This window comes from Ranitomeya variabilis, chromosome 3, assembly GCF_051348905.1.
Source record: "Ranitomeya variabilis isolate aRanVar5 chromosome 3, aRanVar5.hap1, whole genome shotgun sequence".
Classification (NCBI taxonomy): Eukaryota; Metazoa; Chordata; class Amphibia; order Anura; family Dendrobatidae; genus Ranitomeya; species Ranitomeya variabilis.
This window is the reverse complement of record NC_135234.1, coordinates 581944799-581958349: the sequence shown is the minus strand read 5'-3', so window position 1 is coordinate 581958349 and position 13551 is coordinate 581944799.

Below are 13551 nucleotides of genomic sequence, written 5' to 3'. Positions count from 1 at the left end.
GGGTTTCATATATATATATATATATATATATATATATATATATATATATATGTATATTTAACGCCTTTCTGCCAGCTGACGGAATAGTACGTCAGCTGGCAGATCCCCTGCTTTGAGGTGGGCTCCGGTGGTGAGCCCACCTCAAAGCCGCGACATGTCAGCTGTTTTGTACAGCTGACATGCGCGCAATGAGCGCGAGCAGAATCGCGATCCACCCACGCCCATTAACTAGTTAAATGCCACCGTCAATCGCTGACAGCGGCATTTAACTAGCGCTCCCGGCCACGCGGCCAGAGGTGCTCGCACCTCTGACACCCGTCACATGATCGGGGGTCATTGGTGCATTAGCATAACAAACAGAGGTCTCCTTGAGACCTCTATGGTTGTTGATGGCCGATTGCTTTGAGCACCACCCTGTGGTCGGCGTTCAAAATACACCTGCATTTCTGCTACATAGAGGTGATCTGTACTTCACCTCTATGTAGCAGAGGCGATCGAGTTGTGCATCCTTCTAGCCTCCTATGGAGGCTATTGAAGCATGCCAACATTTAAAAAAAAAGTATTTAAAAATATAAAAAAAAAATATATATATAAAAGTTCAAATCACCCCCCTTTTGCCCCAATCAAAATAAAACAATAAAAAAATCAAACATACACATATTTGGTATTGCCGCGTTCAGAATCGCCCGATCTATCAATAAAAAGAAAGGATTTACCTGACCGCTAAATGGCGTAGCGAGAAAAAAAATCAAAATGCCAAAATTATGTTTTTTTGGTCGCCACAACATTGCATTAAAATGCAATAACGGGCGATCAAAAGAAAGAATCTACACCAAAATTGCATCATTAAAAATGCCAGCTTGGCACGCAAAAAATAAGCCCTCACCTGAACCCTAGATCACGAAAATTGGAGACGCTACGGGTATCGGAAAATAGCGCAAATTTTTTTTTTTTTTTAGCAAATTTTGGAATTTTTTTTCACCACTTAGATAAAAAATAACCTACACATGTTAGGTGTCTATGAACTCATAATGACCTGGAGAATCATAATGGCAGGTTAGTTTTAGCATTTGGTGAACCTAGCAAAAAAGCCAAACAAAAAACAAGTGTGAGATTGCACTTTTTTTGCAATTTCATCACACTTGGAATTTTTTTCCTGTTTTCTGTTACAAGGCATGGTAAAACCAATGCTGTCAGTCAAAAGTACATCTCGTCCTGCAAAAAATAAGCCCTCACATGGCCATATTGACTGAAAAATAAAAAAGTTATGGCTCTGGGAAAGAGGGGAGCAAAAAACAAAAACTAAAAAATGGAAAAAGCTCCGGGGGTGAAGGGGATATATATATATAGGGTACATTTATGCACAAAATGAAAGCTCCTTTAAAAACGACTTAAATTCTCGGAAATTGGACTTTAAAGTGTTAATAAGAACATACATCTCTTTTGACTTCTTACTAATGTAATGTGGAAATGCTCTTTTCCTTTAAATCCTGTGAGGATTATTTAATTTTAACGTTAACATTATTTGGTATTTTAGCTGTGAATGTTCCTGACACTGCTAACAAGCTCTTCCATGCTTTGACAAGCCTAATTTACCTCCTATTTTGTGCTATGAAATATCCCCAGTGTGCAGCACCCAGGATTGTCACAATATTTTGGAGGGATTAGCAATGCCTATAATTCCTTATAAAAATATTACAACCCTAGGGCAGAAAGAAAAAAAAAACATGTATGATGGGGAATGACAGAAGATTAAACTGAAATGTATTTATACATTTATTCTACATTTTATAAAGTTTTTCTTAAGTGATAACACTTAGCTTCTCCAAACTTTTGTCAATGATAAATTGTATATATGAAGCATTGGCAGTTTGTTTTCTATTTCTTATTACAAGACCCATAAAACAATGCACCTTAGAGGGAATGCTGCTTCTTTAAGAAGGCTAGGATTTTCGGATATACATCTTGCGGCTGAACCTCTACCTTGTTCCGTTGATTTGTGTACACAGTTTTTATATGACTGGTAAACTGCACACTGGCTTTCTCCATAATCCATGCCTGACATCCTGTATCACTTGTCTCTTCTTAATAAAATACACATTGTCTTCAGCAGAGCGAAATAAATCTCTGTGGCCTTGATGGAAAAGTCATGAAAGGAGTAAATAAACATAGGTAAGGAAACCGGGTGACTTTCTATCCATCTTCTCATCCATTTCAATATGTCAGTTTTGCTTCTTTAAGCCATTCTGCTAATATTAAAACTTTTATTAAATGTCAGACGGTTGTCAACGGCAGCATAAATCTAAGAGAACAAAGCAAATATATTTACATCGAAGGGTGACTTTCAAGAGGATACATTCTTGGTAATGTTGCTCATCGCAACACCAAGTAACGAGGCCTCGGTAAACTTGATGTAAAGTGCATTGCTCCATAATTGAGTGTTGACCTTTCCTCTCCTATGAAATGAATAGTGCTCAGGTTTACTATAAGTGCTAATTAACTAAGTATATATTAAACTGTTACTTAGGGGCTAGTTATGTTATGAAAATGATTTTTTTTCATATTAATAGCTCTTGGCTATACTAAGCATTGTAAATAAATGCATATAGTCTTTTCCTCTTTTCCCAGTAGATCTATACTATGTTTATGAAGGGGTGGAGTACAATGATCTTTCAATTGTGCTAGTTGAACTAAACAAACATGAAATCTCAGCTGAAGCATTAATTTTTATGGAGCTATGGGTACGGAGATCAGGATTACACATCTGGCGAAAGATGCTGATCTAGTCTATTTTTTGATATTCACATATAATTACAACATGAATGCACTAAGAAGATTCTCCTTGGGTGAACACAGAGACCTCTGCACTTCTATCTAGGTACGTCTGAAAAAATTACACTGGATGGCCAGTGCTGTTTATTCATCTGCAGTACATGCTGTGGACAGCTATTAGTTTTTAGGTTCTGAATTATTGGTAGGCTTTTTATTTCATTTTTGCTATACAGATTTTAATAATAGCTATGGATGCGCCAATAAATTTGACTGGAACTGAATTTTACTTGAATTTTTTTTTAAAATTCTCTAAAATTTACTAAAAATACAGATTTTAAGTAATTCACTTTCTGTGTGGATTCAGCAAAATGGCAGTCACGGGTCACCTTTTTACTAAACCATAAAAGGCCATCAAAAGTTTTTAAAGAATCCTTCCATTTACTGTACAATTCACCTCTCCAGCCCCTCTGCTCCTCAATGTCATTCTAAGCTGAGACTTCCAACTCCAACCAGTTCTGCACATTTGTGCAAATCTCTCATGGAGCCAGAAATCTCGACATACTATGTGAGGCCAGGGAATTTCAGTGCAAATGGAAGATGCGTTTAAGACCAGACTGGTGATGGTGAAAATCAGGAGGGCCAGAGAAATGTGCAGTGTGGTAAATATAAGATTTATTTTTTTTTACATATTACAAATATCATGCTCTGGGGAATTTAAGATCACAGATCATAATAAGGAACATTAAGTTTACAAAGAACTTCTCTACAAATTTCATCTTCCAGAAAAAAAAACACATGAACAGGTAAATTCAAATTTTGCTTAATCTGTTCATCTCTAGTATCAAGGCTAATTCCAATGAGCTTGTAACAGGAGGACGTTCTATGAAAAAGGGATTCTCTACCGTAGAGAACCACTGCCTTGCTCCTCTATACATTTCAACTAATCTAAAGAGTTTCATCTCCAAAGCAATCACTGATTAATTTTTGATAAATGGATCCTTCTGCAAAAAAGTACTGTCTACAAAGGATAACCACCACCCTGTTCCTCAATAGATTACAACTGATCCAGTAGCTTAGCATTCTCTCATCAATTTTAGGTCTAGGGACCTATCTATCAAGAAGTATTTCCTATATAAGACAACCATTTTAGGAGTAAAATAAAAGGAATAAAAGGCAGGTGTATTAAAATTGCCTTAAAGGATTATTTCCATCTCCCAGATTGTATCCCAATATGTAGTAGGTGTAATAACAATAATATTAGCAAATACCTTCAATTAGAAATGTAGTATAGTTATTCTGATGCGCTACGTCTCATGTGCAGGCATTGCAGGACTTTAGGTATGCATGGTTACGCCCACTGATATAGACATAGTTAGCAAGTTGGTAGTGATTGTAACCATGGATACCTAAGGTCCTGCAATCCCTGCACATGAGGGAAAAGACATAACGAATCAGAAAAAATATTACATTTCTAATTGGAGGAATTTGCTAATATTATTATTATATCTAATACATATTGGGATAGGAACTTGGAGATGGAAATACTCCTTTAAATAAATATAGCATAAACCTAAACCTAGACGAGAAGGAGAGAGATGAGTCTATCTAGCAGAATAGGCTTAACTTGGTACATGTTCAATTCTTCTCCTTCTTTATGACGCCTCTTGAGTGTTTTTTTGGACAAGTATTTTATGCCTTAAAAAATCACTCAAAATAATAAATCTGGCTATTTGTCTAACTTCCCATGACAATGCCATACTCTTAGTGTGTATCATAACATGGAGAATATCAATGTTTCTTTTAAAGCCAGCATATAATAAATGTAGAAAATATAAAATGAGACAAAAAGAAGGTGATAAAGGTCCTTCAATAGTGTTTAGCTACTTAGTGATCTACGACATATATTTCTCTGTTAGGTCACACAGGATGTAAACTTTTTCCAGAGCTGAACCTCCTTCATACATGGCAGATACATGGCAGATTATGGCTGTGTGACATAGCTAAATTAAATGGTAAAACTTGAGAGACAAAAAAGCTAAATATGGCCTTTATCTGATAATCAAGTTGCATAAAATATTATAGGCACTCTCGCCTGATAGGGTTGTGACAGTCACTCCAACAGAAGCAAGTAAAGGCTGCAGCAGGATTACTAATGAGATACAATGCAATAAATGAGATTGTGGTTTCGACCTGATGAAGAGGTTTGAAAATCTTGGAACATGTTGATATAAACCACGTTCATGCTTCACCTTTTGTGTGTGATTGTACCTTTAAACCTTGGGATTTGCAGACTGCGAACCACCATTTTCCTAATTTTTGTGTTAGATAGCTAGCATCTACCTGTAAATACAGCAACCAGAAATTGCTCTGATTGCTGTAGTTTAATCATTTAAATACCTTTGTAAGTCTGCAGATTTTTTAAAATGGTAAACAGGTGCCTGCTAGAGGTCCTGGTACCTGCCATCTTGGTTCTTAGGTGACACTCAGCCACAAGTTGAGCTTCAAAGGAAAACAACACATTTATACGACAATATTGTGGCATTGCAGTATATACTGTAGCAAAAGAGAATGAATGATCTCAGGTTAATGTCACCTGAAGTAGAAATTTTTTTTTAAAACATAATAAATATATAAAAAAGCGTTAGTCACTTCCTTTTTCATTTTAATTTTAAAAATAAATATGTTATATGCCAAAAATAAATTAAAAATCAAAACGCCAGATTTGTCATTTTTGTTTGCTGCAGTTACGAAAAAAATCAATCAAGACATCACATGTAACCAAACAAGGTTTCAATAAAAACCTCCAATCAGGTGCAAAAAACAGACCATCACTGAGCTCCAAGGACATACAATTTGTTACGGTCCTTTGAAAATTGTAAAAAACAATATTTTATTTTTTCATAAATTCCAGATTTTTTTTACAATGCAAAAATTAATAAAATAAAGAAAAAATTGAGATTGTTGTAATCATAGTGAAATTCAGAATCATGTTGTTAGCTCATTTTTGCCGAAGAATGAAAACCTTAAAAGTAAAAACAAAAAAAACAATGGTGCAGTTGCATTTATTTTAGTTCATCAAACTTACAGTTGTTTTCCAGTACGTTCTATGGTAAAGTGAATAGAGTATTTCAGAACTACAAGTCGACCCACAAAAAGTCTATGATGGCAGAAAAAAAAAGTTACAGCTCTTAGAACAAGCAGAGGAAAAAACAAAACAGCAATTTGAAAATTGAAAAATTACAAGGCCCTTAAGGGACAATGTGCCTCATTCTTTTTATATCTATGAAAAAATATTTTCTAAGAAAAAACAATTAAATTTTTCATTACATGTAGGTATTAGAAACATAATTGTACTCTAAATGCTTGCATACGCCGACCTCATAAATATCAGTAGAGTTGTATTTCATCCAATATGTCGGTACGTACGATGTAATGTGTTTGCGTGTTTCTGCATGTGTAAACATGTGCATGATTTCCTGCAGATGGCCATTACAATGTTAACAGACGGACAAACCAAGGGGTGGCATTTCAAGTAATAACTTACTAGTGAAAAGACCTGCACACTGAGAAACAGAGAGAAGGATTAAACTCCACAGCAGATGTTGCTTCAATCATACAAAACAGTATGATGAAGACCTGCCAGCTTTTTTTTTTTCTCCTGTCATTACAAAAGCTTATCTGCTACCATTCATCAAGAATAACCCAGTTCTGGAGAGAAACTGTCAAGCAAAGTTCAGTTAAAAATGATGTTAAATGTGAAAATAAGAGGCATGGGGAGGAAATTCAAGATTACAATTGATTACAATTAATATTTGGAAAGTAATAGCCAGGGGTTAATTACTCCTCATGACATCTTATATAAGTGTATTATATGCAAGTATGAAACAACAAGAAGTTATCTACACGGTTCCCTGCAGAACTACAGATGTTCCTGAAAAAAGCTATCTATTCAGCTTGTTACTTATTTCTAACTACGGCAATTTTATCAAAGTAGGTTATTGCTTTTTAGAGAGATTCTTTGTCATATTTTAGAATAAAATCTGTATATTTAGAGAAAAAAAATCACAATTTAATTGTTCCTTCTAAGTAAAATCTGATGAACAAATTAGGTAGTTCCTTTGGTTATCACTGTGGACATATCCTTAAATTGTTACATAGCTGTTGCAAATGTTATATTTGCCACTAGATGTCAGTGTAACAATTGCGTAGTCAGTGTTCAGTACATGACTCTTTCCTGCAGTGTTGTGAAGACAAATATCATCCACAGTCTAATCTGAATGACATAAGTAGAAGATTAGTCCAATTGCATGCAATAAGTGTTTATCTTTTCATTATTAAATAGGGTAGTTTACAGTTTTAATGAAATATGCCCACATTTTGCAGCAATAGTGTACTAATTATCCTGAGTGGATACTGCTCTGGCTATCTTCTCAATTTGATTCAGTCATTGATGCCTGTTCCAGTTATTTTTCCATGTAGTGTGTTGTGAACTCTGTTCTGGAACTCCCTCCTGTGGTCAGGAATGATATTTCTGTGAGTTCTGTCCGTGGGTTCCCTCTGGTGGCTGAAAGTGGAGCTGCTGGTCTGGAGGTGGCTTCCTCAGCTGCATCGTTTAAAGACTGGGCTGGTTCCTCTATTTAACTCTGCTCAGATCATTACCTGATGCCAGTTGTCAATGTATCTGTACTGGTTCAGATCTCACTTGGATCTCCTGATGACCTGTCTACTTCAGCAGAAGCTAAGTCCTTGTTAAGCTCATTTGTTGTTCATTTGTGTGCTGAATATATTTCTGAGTACCTGCTAAGTTTTGTCCAGCTGGCTATCATGATATTGTCTCGCTAGCTGGAAGCTCTGGGTTGCAGAGTGGCACCTACCGCGCCATGAGTCGGCGCGGGGGGTTTCTTGCTCACTCTGCGTGGCTTTTTGTAGTTTTTTGTGCTGACCGCAAAGATCCCTTTATCTATCTTCTGTCTATTTAGTAAGTCGGGCCTCCTTTGCTGAAACCTGTCTCATTCCTATGTTTGTGCCTTCCTCTTAACTCACAGTCAATATATGTGGGGGGCTGCTCTTTCCCTTTGGGGAATTTCTCTGAGGCAAGGTGAGGCTATATTTCTCTTTAGGGGAAGTTACCTCTCAGGCTGTGAAGAGTCGTCTAGGCAGAGTCAGGTACGATCCACGGCTAATTCTAGTGTGTGTGATAATAGATTAGGGCTGCGGTCAGCAGAGCTCCCACTTCCCAGAGCTCGCTCTATTTTGCAGTTTTGACTATCAGGTTATTCCCGGTGCTCCTAACCACCAGGTCCAGCCATAACAGTACAACTGGCCAGAAAGTGTTAATGCATCTCAATAGAGGGATAAGAGAAGTTCTGAGACCATTTTTTTTTTCTCTGCAGTGTGTTTATTCTTTTTTTCCTCTGGGTGGTTCAGGACTCAGGTGTAGATATGGACATTCAAGGTCTGTCCTCTTGTGTGGATAATCTCACTGCAAGGGTACAAGGCATTCAGGATTATATAGTTCAGAATCCTATGTTAGAGCCTAGAATCCCAATTCCTGATTTGTTTTCTGGGGATAGATCAAAGTTTCTGAATTTCAAGAATAATTGTAAACTGTTTCTTGCCCTGAAACCTCGCTCCTCTGGTGACCCTAGTCAGCAGGTAAAAATCATTATTTCCTTGTTGCGTGGTGACCCTCAAGACTGGGCATTCTCCCTTGCTCCAGGAGATCCTGCATTGCTTAATGTAGATGCGTTTTTTCTGGCGCTTGCATTGCTCTATGACGAACCAAATTCTGTGGATCAGGCCGAGAAAATCTTGCTGGCTCTATGTCAGGGTCAGGATGATGCTGAAATGTATTGTCAGAAGTTTAGAAAGTGGTCTGTGCTTACTCAATGGAATGAGTGTGCTCTGGCAGCGATTTTCAGAAAGGGTCTTTCTGAGGGCCTTAAGGATGTTATGGTGGGGTTCCCCACGCCTGCTGGTCTGAATGAATCAATGTCCTTGGCTATTCAGATCGATCGGCGTTTGCGGGAGTGGAAAGTTGTGCACCATATGGCGGTGTCCTCTGAGCAGAGGCCTGAGCCTATGCAATGTGATAGGACTTTGACCAGAACTGAACGGCAAGAGCACAGACGTCAGAATGGGCTGTGTTTTTACTGTGGTGACTCCACTCATGCTATCTCTGATTGTCCTAAGCGCACTAAGCGGTCCGCTAGGTCTGTCACCATTGGTACTATACAGCCTAAATTTCTTTTGTCCGTTACTTTGATTTGCTCTTTGTCATCCTACTCTGTTATGGCGTTTGTGGATTCAGGCGCAGCCCTGAATTTGATGGACTTAGAGTATGCCAGGCGCTGTGGTTTTTTCTTGGAGCCCTTGCAGCATCCTATTCCATTAAGGGGAATTGATGCTACGCCTTTGGCCAAGAATAAGCCTCAGTACTGGACCCAGTTGACCATGTGCATGGCTCCTGCACATCGGGAAGATATTCGCTTTTTAGTGTTGCATAATTTGCATGATGTGGTCGTGTTGGGTTTGCCATGGCTACAGGTCCATAATCCAGTATTGGACTGGAAATTTATCTCTGTGTCCAGTTGGGGTTGTCTAGGGGCCCATGGTGATGTTCCAGCATTGTCAATTTCTTCTTCCACTCCTTCTGAAGTACCTGAGTTTTTGTCGGATTACCGGGATGTATTTGATGAGCCCAAGCCCAGTGCCCTGCCTCCTCATAGGGATTGTGATTGTGCTATTAATTTGATTCCTGGTAGTAAGTTTCCTAAAGGCTGACTTTTCAATTTATCTGTGCCAGAACACGCCGCTATGCGGAGCTATATAAAGGAGTCCTTGGAGAAAGGGCATATTCGCCCGTCGTCGTCACCGTTGGGAGCAGGGTTCTTTTTTGTGGCCAAGAAGGATGGTTCTCTGAGACCTTGTATAGATTACCGCCTTCTTAATAAAATCACGGTCAAATTTCAGTACCCTCTGCATTTATTGTCTGATTTGTTTGCTCGGATTAAGGGGGCTAGTTGGTTTACCAAGATAGATCTTCGAGGAGCGTATAATCTTGTGCGTATTAAGCGGGGCGATGAATGGAAAACCGCATTTAATACGCCCGAGGGCCATTTTGAGTATCTGGTGATGCCATTCGGGCTTTCTAATGCGCCATCTGTATTCCAGTCCTTTATGCATGACATCTTCCGAAAGTATCTGGATAGATTCATGATAGTATATTTGGATGATATTTTGGTCTTTTCGGATGATTGGGAATCTCATGTGAAGCAGGTCAGAATGGTGTTCCAAGTCCTTCGTGCTAATTCCTTGTTAGTGAAGGGGTCTAAGTGTCTCTTCGGAGTTCAGAAGGTTTCCTTTTTGGGCTTCATTTTTTCCCCTTCTACTATCGAGATGGATCCAGTTAAAGTCCAGGCCATTTATGATTGGACTCAGCCTACATCTGTGAAGAGCCTTCAGAAATTCCTGGGCTTTGCGAATTTTTACCGTCGCTTTATCGCTAATTTTTCTAGTGTTGTCAAACCACTGACTGATTTGACCAAGAAAGGTGCGGATGTGGTGAATTGGTCCTCTGCGGCCGTTGAGGCGTTTCAGGAGCTGAAACGTCGTTTTTCTTCGGCTCCTGTGTTGTGTCAGCCAGATGTTTCGCTCCCTTTTCAGGTCGAGGTTGATGCTTCTGAGATTGGAGCAGGGGCTGTTTTGTCTCAGAGAGGTTCTGATGGCTCTGTGATGAAGCCATGTGCTTTCTTTTCTAGAAAGTTTTCGCCTGCTGAGCGTAATTATGATGTTGGCAATCGGGAGTTGTTGGCCATGAAGTGGGCATTCGAGGAGTGGCGACATTGGCTTGAGGGCGCCAAGCATCGCGTGGTGGTCTTGATGGATCACAAGAATTTGACTTATCTCGAGTCTGCCAAGCGGTTGAACCCTAGACAGGCTCGATGGTTACTGTTTTTCTCCCGTTTCGATTTCGTGGTTTCATACCTTCCGGGTTCTAAGAATGTGAAGGCTGATGCCCTTTCAAGGAGTTTTGTGCCGGATTCTCCGGGAGTTTCTGAGCTGGCTGGTATTCTCAAAGAAGGGGTGATTTTGTCTGCCATCTCCCCTGATTTGCGGCGGGTTCTGCAGGAGTTTCAGGCGGAGAGACCTGACCGCTGTCCTGCAGAGAGACTGTTTGTCCCTGATAGATGGACTAGTAGGGTTATCTCGGAGGTTCATTGTTCGGTGTTGGCTGGTCATCCTGGAATTTTTGGTACCAGAGATTTGGTGGCTAGGTCCTTTTGGTGGCCTTCCTTGTCCCGGGATGTGCGTGCTTTTGTGCAGTCCTGTGGGACTTGTGCTCGGGCGAAGCCCTGCTGTTCTCGTGCCAGTGGGTTACTTTTGCCCTTGCCGGTCCTGAGGAGGCCCTGGACGCATGTTTCCATGGATTTTATTTCAGATCTCCCTGTCTCTCAAAGGATGTCGGTCATCTGGGTGGTTTGTGATCGCTTCTCTAAGATGGTCCATTTGGTACCCTTGCCTAAGCTGCCTTCATCCTCTGATTTGTTTCCGTTGTTTTTCCAGCATGTGGTTCGTTTGCATGGCATTCCGGAGAACATTGTGTCGGACAGAGGTTCCCAGTTTGTTTCGAGGTTTTGGCGGTCCTTTTGTGCTAAGATGGGCATTGATTTGTCTTTTTCTTCTGCTTTCCATCCTCAGACAAATGGCCAAACTGAGCGAACCAATCAGACTTTGGAGACCTATCTGAGATGCTTTGTTTCTGCTGATCAGGATGATTGGGTGACCTTCTTGCCATTGGCTGAATTTGCCCTTAATAATCGGGCCAGTTCGGATACTTTGGTTTCACGTTTTTTTTGTAATTCTGGTTTTCATCCTCCTTTTTCTTCAGGGCAGGTTGAGCCTTTGGACTGTCCTGGTGTGGATTCTGTGGTGGACAGGTTGCAGCAGATTTGGACTCATGTAGTGGACAATTTGACATTGTCACAGGAGAAGGCTCAACGTTTCGCTAACCGCCGTCGCCGTGTTGGTTCTCGACTTCGTGTTGGGGATCTGGTTTGGCTGTCATCTCGTTATGTTCCTATGAAGGTTTCTTCTCCTAAGTTTAAGCCTCGTTTTATTGGGCCTTATAAGATTTCTGAAATGCTCAATCCTGTGTCATTTCGTTTGGACATTCCAGCTTCCTTTGCCATCCATAATGTGTTCCATAGGTCGTTGTTGCAGAGATATGTGGCGCCTATGGTTCCTTCCATTGACCCTCCTGCTCCGGTGTTGGTCGAGGGAGAATTGGAGTATGTGGTGGAGAAGATTTTAGATTCTCGTATCTCGAGACGGAAACTTCAGTATCTGGTCAAATGGAAGGGCTGTGGTCAGGAAGATAATTCCTGGGTTCTTGCCTCCGATGTCCATGCTGCCGATTTGGTTCGTGCCTTTCATTTGGCTCGTCCTAATCGGCCGGGGGGTTCTGGTGAGGGTTCGGTGACCCCTCCTCAAGGGGGGGGTTCTGTTGTGAACTCTGTTCTGGAACTCCCTCCTGTGGTCAGGAATGGTATTTCTGTGAGTTCTGTCCGTGGGTTCCCTCTGGTGTCTGAAAGTGGAGCTGCTGGTCTGGAGGTGGCTTCCTCAGCTGCATCGTTTAAAGACTGGGCTGGTTCCTCTATTTAACTCTCCTCAGATCATTACCTGATGCCAGTTGTCAATGTATCTGTACTGGTTCAGGTCTCACTTGGATCTCCTGATGACCTGTCTACTTCAGCAGAAGCTAAGTCCTTGTTAAGCTCATTTGTTGTTCATTTGTGTGCTGAATATATTTCTGAGTACCTGCTAAGTTTTGTCCAGCTGGCTATCATGATATTGTCTCGCTAGCTGGAAGCTCTGGGTTGCAGAGTGGCACCTACCGCGCCGTGAGTTGGCGGGGGGGTTTCTTGCTCACTCTGCGTGGCTTTTTGTAGTTTTTTGTGCTGACCGCAAATATCCCTTTATATATCTTCTGTCTATTTAGTAAGTCGGGCCTCCTTTGCTGAAACCTGTCTCATTCCTATGTTTGTGCCTTCCTCTTAACTCACAGTCAATATATGTGGGGGGCTGCTCTTTCCCTTTGGGGAATTTCTCTGAGGCAAGGTGAGGCTATATTTCTCTTTAGGGGAAGTTACCTCTCAGGCTGTGAAGAGTCGTCTAGGCAGAGTCAGGTACGATCCACGGCTAATTCTAGTGTGTGTGATAATAGATTAGGGCTGCGGTCAGCAGAGCTCCCACTTCCCAGAGCTTGCTCTATTTTGCAGTTTTGACTATCAGGTCATTCCCGGTGCTCCTAACCACCAGGTCCAGCCATAACAGTAGTGTTGGTTAAGATATATAAATAGGACCTGCCTGAGAAAGTGAAGAAAAATTACTTCAAAAATAAACTAATGAGGTCAACGAATCAAGAGGACTTACAAAGAAATTAACCCTATATCACTTAAAGATATGTCAGATAAAATTTTACTTTTAATGAATTACTCTAAATCAAAATAGATTCAACCATCAATCACAGTACAAGCAGCCGTGCTGGCTGTGTTCACCCTCCACCAATTTACCTGCATCCAAGGCCTACCTAACAGCAGAGGTTGGCACCCTAAGCAAATAAACGAGTGATTGTGCCCCCGCTCCTTGGCGGCTATCCCTTAATTTCCTTGTCAACCCTATGTTGGTGAATCTTGCAACCAACTTTTGTACATGCATTAGGAAAGGAGCAGACAGGGAATGCCGTATAAGGATTAGTAATGAAGGTAGATGGCAATA